Below are 10,168 nucleotides of genomic sequence, written 5' to 3'. Positions count from 1 at the left end.
CTCCTGATGCACAAATTATTTAAAAAACAGAAATAAAAAACAGATAACAATTCTAGCTAGTATCATCATCAATCTCATCTCATCTAGTACCAATTCATTAACAAAGATAAAGAGGAAAAAGCATACTTCCCTTGTGCATATTACATGTTACATAAGCTTTTTCGACATAGAGTTTTTAAAGTTTGAGTTGAACTTTTTTTTTTTTACAGTGTGAGTTGAACTTGTTAAATAATACTTCGTATATAAGTATAGTTTGTTAGGGATTTAATACTTATAAAAAGAGAAAATGGTTTAATAATTTTTTTTAAAGTAAGGGATGTGAGAGAAAAAAAAAACAATTTTGCAGACTATGCCTCTAGATTCACAAGATCAATTTCTTCCTTTAAACCATATTATGAGCTTGTTTAAACACAAAATAATCACAAACTATTTACACTCCTAACCAGTACAAGGAGAAAGTGAACAAAGGGAACAAAATCTATTCCTACAGTCAATTTCTTATCCCAAACTGCAGTTTTCTCTTTTATCAGTCCAAGCAGTATGAAAAGAGGCAGATGACAAGATCAAGAAGGTTTTTCTGCCTCATTCACCAACTTCACGAATACAATTTATGTAAAAAAACCTCATACAAAATATAAGTTCACCACACCTTCTTCAACTATTAACCTTGCATTATAACCACAATCCCCAAGAAATGGACAATTATTATGCCGTTAGCATATTTTTCAAAGTTGCCTTGCATTATAAACCAAGGACCTTTACACTAACACCCATATTCAACCTAATTTCTTGTCAATATCAAAGATATTGACAACTTGAGTCAACCATAAAGGCATTGCGAAGACTGATTGCAATAACCCATTTTCCACAATACTCACAGTAAGGAAAAACAAACTATAGCAAACATTGCGCCGAACACCAACAAGTTCAGATTTACAGAAGAGCAAAGATACAAGTGTAATAGTTTTGTTGTGTAAATTTTTTGAATCATAGGAAAAAACATATGCATGCATAATTTTTGGTATGATCATCCAAATATAATTAAGAACAATATTATCTGAAATTGATACAATAAAGCCAAACTGCATACAATAATAAATACTCGTTAAAATTACTATTAAAGTTGAACTCTCCTATCAACAATGTATTGCGTAAAGTGTACACATTATTAAGTAACAAAAAAAAATACATATCTCTAGGCCAGGGTAGCACACTAGCTAGTTATAATTGTCAAAAAATCAACAAAAACAGAAAATAAAAATATATTAAGCGAAATAAATCAATTTAACAAATTGATATTCACGTAGACTGAAAACAAAACCATCAACCTTCTTAATTACCTTGGAGCTTCATATTACTTAGAAGAAAAACCAGAGGCCTTGAATTTTTCAAGGAAGTTTTTATCAAAATTCTTAACTATCGTGCGTAGGGCTCAAATAATTAGTCCAATCTCCAACTTCCCCTTTTCTAAACAAAGCTTTGTTCTAAAAAAACCCCATAATAACTACCATTCTTATTCACATCCATTTCCTTCAAACTTTCAAGGCTGCAAAGTTTGATTATATATTTGTTTTCCTCCTCCTCCGAAAACGGGTAACCCACAAACTATTATATCTCTGTTTTCCTCCTCCTCCGAAAACGGGCATAATTACAGTATAATTTTCCAAAATATTAACTGCAAAACTCAAGTTGCAAAACTAATCATGAACTCTAAAAGGCATTCCCAAATTGCTATACAAATCAATAATTCAAAGGAAATCCACAAATCGCTATATTATCAATCAAATTGAAGAAGCATCGAAAAATAACCTTTGGAGTTATAAAACTGATTCTCAATGTCAACTGCTCGTCTTCATCATCGTCGGAATACTCAAATCTGTAATCTTCCATATCCGCATCTATAACAATATTAAAATAAAACGAAATTGATTAAGCAAATGGAAAGCGCCATTAAAGCAAGAACCAAAATACAGCAGAAAGCGACGAAATTGAAAGCGAAAATCCTACCGGAAACCATGGTAGCGCAGATAATCGGGGCTCAAAGCGTCTGGAAAAACCCTTGAGAAATTTGAATTTAAAATTGTCAAATTAGGGTTTATGGGAAGCGAAAGAATTGTTCGGAAAAACCCTTTAGAAATTTGTTGTGTGATGTTGAAGAAGCTAGAGTTAGCGAAAAACGGGAAAAAAACCTTGATATAAATCCGCTAAAGTTAATCTCAAATTCGAACAAACCAAAACAATATTGAATTCAGCGAGATACAGCGAAGGAGAAGGAGGAGCAGTGAAGGCGGAGAAGGAGTTTCACCTCGAGCAGCTCATTGGAGCGAACGTGCAAAAAGTTTGAGTTTGTTTTTTTTTTTTTTATTTTTTTTTTCTAGCAAATTTACCGGCAGAAACTTAATATTTGTTGCTTCAAAAAAAAAATAAACAAAATTTATTATTTGACTTATTATTTGTAATTGGCGTTTGTAAGTTAGTTACAAAATTTTTGGTCTAATTTTCTTTGACTTATTATTAGTAACTGGCGTTTGTAAGCTAGTTACAAACGCTTTGGTCAAATTTTATTTGACTTAATATTTGTAACTGGCGTTTATAAGCTAGTTACACGCACTTCGGTCAAATTTTCTTTTACTTAATATTTGTAACTGGCGTTTGTAAGCTAGTTACAAGCTTTTTTAGTCAATGTTTTTTTGACTTAATATTTGTAAGTGACATTTATTTAGTCAGTTACTAATAAAACTTCAAACAATGATAAAACACGTATTAGTAACTGACATTTATTACGCTGGTTACTAATGTCATGAAATTTGTAACTGACATTATCTTAGTCGGTTACAATTAATGATTTCGTAACTAGCATAACATAGGCCGGTTACTAATAGGGCGTTACAAATAGCATTTTTTCTACTAGTGCTTGTTGGTGAGAATTCCTATTCCCAAAATTCCTTGGACCATCAAATCTTTGTCCATTGTTATTATTAGAAACAAAATTCACTTGCTCACAATAATTGTTTTCAACATCATCATAATTTACAAAAGCATTTGGACAATCAGAAGAATCATAGTCATAAGACCCACAAACATCACAAAAGACACAACGACTTGGCTTATTACTTAAGGTAGAAGGAGGAGTAGAGTTAGAAGGTGTACCTCTCCCTTTTATGTGGGAGGAAAGACTTAGTGCAATCGAAGAGGCACTCTCTAGCTTGGCTTTGATCAATGTCATCTCCTTTCCCAAGTTCGAGATTTGGGAAGACAAGTTATTGATTGCATTGAGATCATCAACTGAATAAACCGTTGAGCCACTCTTGCTTATGGACTCTCTCTCCCCCTCTTGCCAATACATGTAGTGACGCACTACATCCTCAATTATGTCCACATCCTCTTATTCGGTCTTGTTTATAATCAGGCCTCCGACTCCTGCATCAAGACACGACTTCCCTTGGGGGCTCAATCCTCCACAGAAAATTTGTATGATTTTGTAAGTCGGAACTCCATGATGAGGACATTCTCGTTGATACTCCTTGTATCTTTCCCAAGCCTTATAAAAGTCTCACTAGGATTTTGCTTGAAACTTTGGATTAGAGTTCTTGCTTCGGCGATCTTCTTCTGGGGATAGAAACGAGAAATAAACTCTTTAGTAACCTCATCCCAAGTTCTCAATGAATTAGGTTTCACTTCCTTGTCCAACCATTCCAAAGCCCTTCCGATTAGGGAAAACGAAAATAGCTTGAGCCTTATGAATTCTTGAGAAACCCCGTTGACCTTGATAGTATTACAATACTTCTCGAACACTTTGAGATGGTTTAGTGGGCTTTCATGCTTGGCACCACTAAATTGCCTTCGTTCAATCATTGTTATCATTGTCGGCCTTATCTCAAAGTCATTGGCGGGAGTTGTTGGTGGAGCTATGCCACTCTCAAATCTATAAGCACCGGGAGTTCCCTACTCCTTCAAAGCAACTCTTAGATTAGCTCCCATGCTTCCTCGATCCTCTGGTTTACTTTCTTGGTGAATTTCCTCTCTTTGAGAGCTTGGACTCAAAGAACGATTAGCAATCCTTATCCTTGTTATTGTTCTCTCGATTTCCGGATTAAATGACACTAAAGTCCTTCCTCTTATCCTACGCATATGACAAGAGGAAAATGTATGTCGTTATCTACCCTTCCCCCAAGTCAAACTAAATTTGTAAACACCTAACCAACCTTATATGAATATAGGGCAAGTTAAGGGTCGATCCCTAGGGAATGCAATGATGAAAACTAGAGTCTAAGTCAAGCTACCTCGAAGATGGAGGTGAGATTATGGTTGGCACTATGGTAAACTAAAACAATTCTAATCAAGTAAAACAAAGGTCTAAACACTAGGGATATGGGTTCCACAGGCAAGTTCAATGATAATGCTAGTTTAGAGCTCAATCAATTAATTCAAGTATTGCAATGGACAAACAATAGTGGCAATCAAGAGAGTTCAAATGCTAGTTTAGAGTCACTATGAAAGGAAATCAAGAAGAATCACAAGCAAACCCAATCAATTAGAGCAACTTTCAATTCAATTGTTCATGTCATTAAGAGTTGCAATGCAATCTAGATTAATCTTATAGGTTGATCACTCCTAGTCTAATCAATCACATGCAAAACTATGTCAACCAATTTAATTGCAACAAATCAATCAATCAAAGAGCATCAACTAGCAATTTCATTAATCAAACATGCTTCCCCCTTTCCCTAGCAACTAATCTACTCACTAATCATGGTGAATTCAAGAACAAATAACTAAAAATTGCATTAATCTTCATTCTATATATCAAAATCTAAGAGAAATCAAAATATTCAACAATATCAAATTCAAATCCAAAGAAAAACAAGCAACAAGCAAAAATCAAATAGCAAGTAAGTAAAAGATGAAAGAAGGAAGAGATTCTCACTAATATTGATGATTGAAAATGAAGAAATCCAAACTTGATTGATCAAATGTTGAGTTACAAATCCAAAACCAAGAACTTCTCTCTAACTTCTCTCTAAATTCTCTCTCTAAAACTAAGCTAATGAAATATTATCAAAAAGTTGGTTTCAAAAAGGGATTACAATTCTATTTATAGGTAAAGAAGAAACCGGCAAATCCCGCGGTCTCTTGATGAATCCGCGGCCGCGGAGAAATGGGTACGGAACCCTTCGCGGGCTTTTTGGGCAGCACCCGCGCCCGCGGCAAGATAAACCCGCGCCCGCGGCTAATCCCCTACTCCCAAAACTCAATTAGGGGGCCGCGGTCTCTCTGAGATGGAGCGCCCTCTCCAGATTTCCCGCGCCCGCGGAGAGCCCGCGGGGCAACCGCGGGAAGCTCCTGCCAAAATCTTGCAATTTGCTCTTCTTGAGCCCGCGCCCGCGGCTCCACTGACCCGCGCCCGCGGCCTGCTGGAAATACCTTGGAGTCCTCTCCGAGGCCTCTTTAAGCCCTCTCTAGCCAAATGCTTCTTCCTTACTTGATCATTAAGGCCCCAACTTGATTCCTTTGCAAAGGTGATTCTCCAAATACCTACACAAGCAAACAAAAAAAGGAAATAAAAGGAAAAGGAGCCAAATAAAAGGAAAACACGAGAATCATAAAGAAAAGAGGAGAAAGAGAAACCTAAGGAAAAAGGACCAAAAATAAGAGAAGAAAGCATGAAAAAGGGAAAGAAATAACCCTAAAAGACTACCCTATGAGTTCCATAAATGACACTCATCAGCATATAAAAACTCAAAGAAAATATCAATAACACGGCTACAAATGCAGCCTAAAAAGAAAAATGTTTTTGTATTTGTGAAATTAGGTGAAATAGACTCAACAACAATAGCAAACAACTACGCCACTCCCCGACAACGGTGCTATTTTGATCCAGGGTTGAGACTAGGTCGTTTGACTAATCTTCCCTCGGCCAAAAAAAATTTGTAATCTCTCAACACACCCTTATAACTAGAAAAGGAGTAAGTCGAGGGTCGAACCACTAAGAATGGGAGGTGAATGCTAATGCTAAAGCTAAGCTATCTCGAACTAATGAAGTAAGGTGTGTATATATTCTAAACAATCAAACCATCAAGAAGAAATCAAATATATTAAATACTAGGGTTTAGGATCCACAAAAATTTGTAATCTCTCAACACACCCTTATAACTAGAAAAGGAGTAAGTCGAGGGTCGAACCACTAAGAATGGGAGGTGAATGCTAATGCTAAAGCTAAGCTATCTCGAACTAATGAAGTAAGGTGTGTATATATTCTAAACAATCAAACCATCAAGAAGAAATCAAATATATTAAATACTAGGGTTTAGGATCCACATATACTTGCAATGTATACAACTAATTGGGATTGGAATTGACTAAGTCAAGTGTTGCGAGGGAAAATCAATTAAGCAATCAAGAGTGTATGGTAGGCTAATATCCTAGAGGTCAAACTAGCGCCAACTACAAGAGACTCTAGCTAGGAACTTCACAAACCAACTCAATCGACAAAATCAGGCCACAAATCAATTGTCCGTATCAATGTGAACTTACAATACAATCTAGTGCAACAATAAAAGTTAGCTACTCTTCAATTAATCACCCACATGAACTTAATCAATAAACTAATTTAATCACTACATGAACTCCATCAATTTCCCCCAATTAGCATCAATCCATTACTCATATATGCTTTACTATTCCCCTAGCAAGAAAACTACTCACAATCCATGGAAATCAAGATCAAAACAAAGCTAAACAACAAATTCATCATCATCATATCAATCAAACAAATTCAATCACAAATTCAATAAAACTTAAACAATCAACAAACAATTAAAATCATAAGCTAAAGATTGCATTAAAGTAAAAGAAATCCTTAGAAACTTGCTTCAATTTAATGGAAAAAATGCTTACAATCAACAATCTTAAATCATCAATCAAGAACTTCTCTCCTACAATCTAGAGTTTCTCTGTCTACAAAAATGATCTAATTCTATTCTAATTCTCTCTAAAAAAACTACTTTCTCTAAAAATAGAAAGAAAATCAATATATGTAAAACTAACAAAGAGAAATTAGTTAGGTTGTCCAAAATAGACCTGTACAGACGTGGCCAACTACAAGGGGGAGCGTGGCCGCGCAAAATTGGGTACGGAACAAAAACCAAGAGAGGCGTGCCCGTGCCTGAGAAAGGCACGCCCGCGCCTGGGAACAAGGCAGCCCCCTTCACCATCATTTTGATGCTCCTCGTGCGCTCCACTCGATGCTCTTGATAAACACGAGACATGGCAAACCCAAAACTCCATGATTGTGGGTTCAACACGAGAATTCGTGCCCCTACGTCTTGAATGAATGGCCTAAGGTCTAAAGGAACTTGCACTTCTCCATGCTTGAGCTTCAAATGGACAACATTAGGCATCCTAATCAATGCCAAACTTTGAAAGGGGCCTTGGAAATATTTAGATAACGACCTTAACCTGAAAAATGAAAGAAAACAAGCAAATAAAAGAGAAAATAACAAAATAATCCAAGAAATGCATAAAAATAGAAATTCAACTAAGAAAATGAAAACTAAAGAAATTAAGAGTAAAACTAAGGAAAAGCTAAGGAAAAGAGCTAAAAAATAGCATAGGAAAAGAACTAAAAAATAGCATGAAAACCACCCTAAAGAGAATCAAATGACTGCCATAAATGACACTCATCACTTGGAGCCATTAGCAAAGCGTTGCTTACCTTAGAAGATTGAGTGCTAAGACAAGCCAAAGCATGATTAGCCACTCTTTGTTTCCTTGCATCTTTGAATCAACTTATTTTCACTATATAGGGACAATTTTAAGTGTGAATAAGACGTTATATAAGTTTTAAATATGCATGAATTAATATTCAATCTTATTTAAGTATTATGAATGGTTTTTCATTGAAATTCTTTCAATTATAGAATCATGTCTTCAACTATCGACAACAATCTAATATTCCCATATCTTCGCGAGAAGTTAACATTTAGCTTGAATTTGGTAAATTTCAAGGAATGGGAGGAAGAACTCCGTTTGATTCTCCGCAATTGCTACCTAGAGCATATCTTATCCCTAGTTTCTACTCAACAGGGGTTATGAGAGATAAGGATCATGAGGAGTGGAGTTATGATTGCAAGAGAGTCTCTCGACTCATGGAAAACTCTATTCCGGAACAGTGACTGAAGAAATTCTCCAAATACCTTCTGGATGTACTCCTCAAGGCTTAAGAAGATGTAGTCAATCTAAGGGTTACAACGACCGACAGGGGCAACTATGATGGATTAGTGGAAGAAGTGACTAGGTCACTGTCTAACATGAGGATCAAGCCACCGCAAGATGGGTGTCTCGGCAAAGAGAGGCAAGAAGTATGGGCTAGGGTTTATAGTGTAAGACTTAGACCTGGGATGCCACTTCAATCCCATATTCTAAAGATGAAAAGGTTATTTAACCATCTTGAACTTATTGGTAGATCGGTTGAGGATGAGCAAGTGGCTCATTTGCTTTGAAGCTCACTCCACTAGGGGCACGTTGCAATTAAGATACGACTTACCAACAATCGGGATAAACTGTCCTACAAGGAAGTTGTCCAAGATCTCCAGAAAACCTATTCTTGCAAGGCAGCTAAGTTTTCTCTAAGGCCCAAGAAAAAGGAGTTCAAGAACAAGGCTAAGATGCGCTGCTTCTATTGTAGTAAGCAAGGTCACTACAAAAGAGAATGTAGCGAGTATCTGGAAGATGAGGCAAGAGAAAAAGAAGCCTCAATCTCAGGTATCATCTTGACACTTGAATACAAGCAATTTATAAGGTATTAGAGACCAAAAAATTAACTCAGTTTATGCTCCTATTTCAGGAACAAAGTGAGCGGCGCTTTTCAAGTGGACATGAGTACACAAGTGGAAGATGAAGATAATCTATCCAAAATTATAAAACATGTTTAGTTTTATCTACCATACTTTGATCTTGTGACGTTGGACGTCATTTTAACCTTGATCGCAAGACTTTTGTTTCATATCTTGTTTATATTTATTGAAATTTCACTTCTGTGTATTTAGATAATTGTTTATTATGATACCAAAGGAGCTAAGACCATAGAATCAAATCAAATTTTTTTGTGGCATTTTCGTCTTGGCCACATTAACATCAAACGCATCAAGAAGCTTCTTCAAGAACGCGTCCTTGACACTTTCGATTTAGAATCTTTTGAAAATTGCGAAGGATGTTTATTAGGTAAGATGATAAAGCTGCCATTCTCCGTGTTGGGAGAAAGAGCAGGTGACTTATTAGGTCTAATACATACCGATGTATGTGGACCAATGAGCTTCGCCACAAGAAACGGACATCGATATTTCTTCACTTTCACAGACGACTAAAGTAGATATGGCTATGTGTTGAAGCATAAAGGTTTTGATGATGAGGAACTTAAACTAAAGCAAAATCGACTAATAAAGGTTTTCAAGTGTTTGATTAGTTTAGGTGAAGTTGATTATGGTGATGGAACAAGTAGCTGGAACTAAGAAGACATGAAGAGATCTTTATCAAAGAAGTTAAACAAATTAGAAGAAGAGTTCTCTAACAAGAACTAGTTCTCTAACAAGATCTGAGTTCCCTAACAGGAACGTTCCCTAACAAGAACTTGAAGACAGCAAGCTTAAGTTCTTTGGTGGAACTTAATAAGCTTGGAGCCCAAGTAATCTACCTGGACAAAGGCGCGGCGTAGCTATTATTTTAGTTAAGGTTTTTATCTTCTAGATTATTGTTAATATGTTAAGTAGGTTATTGCACGAAATTTATTAGAAGCGTGACAAGTTGACTTGGTAAATAAAATAATATGGAAAGTAATACAAGATAGATTTTAGGAAAAGATTTTCTAAAAAGTTTTATTTCCTTTAAATCGGGTTGTTAAAAAGATAATTCTTTTAAACAAAATATATTTTCTTCTTTATTTTCCGGAAAAGATTTTATTCATTTGATTTACATAAAACCGTGTTTTAAAGATAAGTTAAGTTAACTTATTTATCTTTTAGAAAACCTACTTTCTATACGAGTGTTACTTGTATAAATAGTGGAGAGCAAAATGGTTTTAGGTTTTTGTGAGTTTATGCTTGAAGAAATCATTGTGCTATAATTGAGTAAGTTTACCAAGCTTCTAACTTTTCATATTAGTTTTGGATTT

General features: G+C 35.6%; 1 non-coding gene across 1 annotated transcript; it reads left to right on the top strand.

Moving 5' to 3' along the window:
• Positions 1–3,491: 3,491 nt before the first annotated feature.
• On the top strand, positions 3,492–3,596 carry LOC145557137 (small nucleolar RNA R71). Its single transcript, XR_014092193.1, has one exon. It is a non-coding gene; the product is annotated as a small nucleolar RNA R71 (small nucleolar RNA).
• The last annotated feature ends 6,572 nt before the right edge of the window (positions 3,597–10,168 follow it).

This window comes from Chenopodium album, chromosome 8, assembly GCF_948465745.1.
Source record: "Chenopodium album chromosome 8, dcCheAlbu1.1, whole genome shotgun sequence".
NCBI lineage: Eukaryota > Viridiplantae > Streptophyta > Magnoliopsida > Caryophyllales > Amaranthaceae > Chenopodium > Chenopodium album.
Note: the sequence above shows the minus strand (reverse complement) of the source record. Positions and strands in the feature narration are given on the sequence as shown.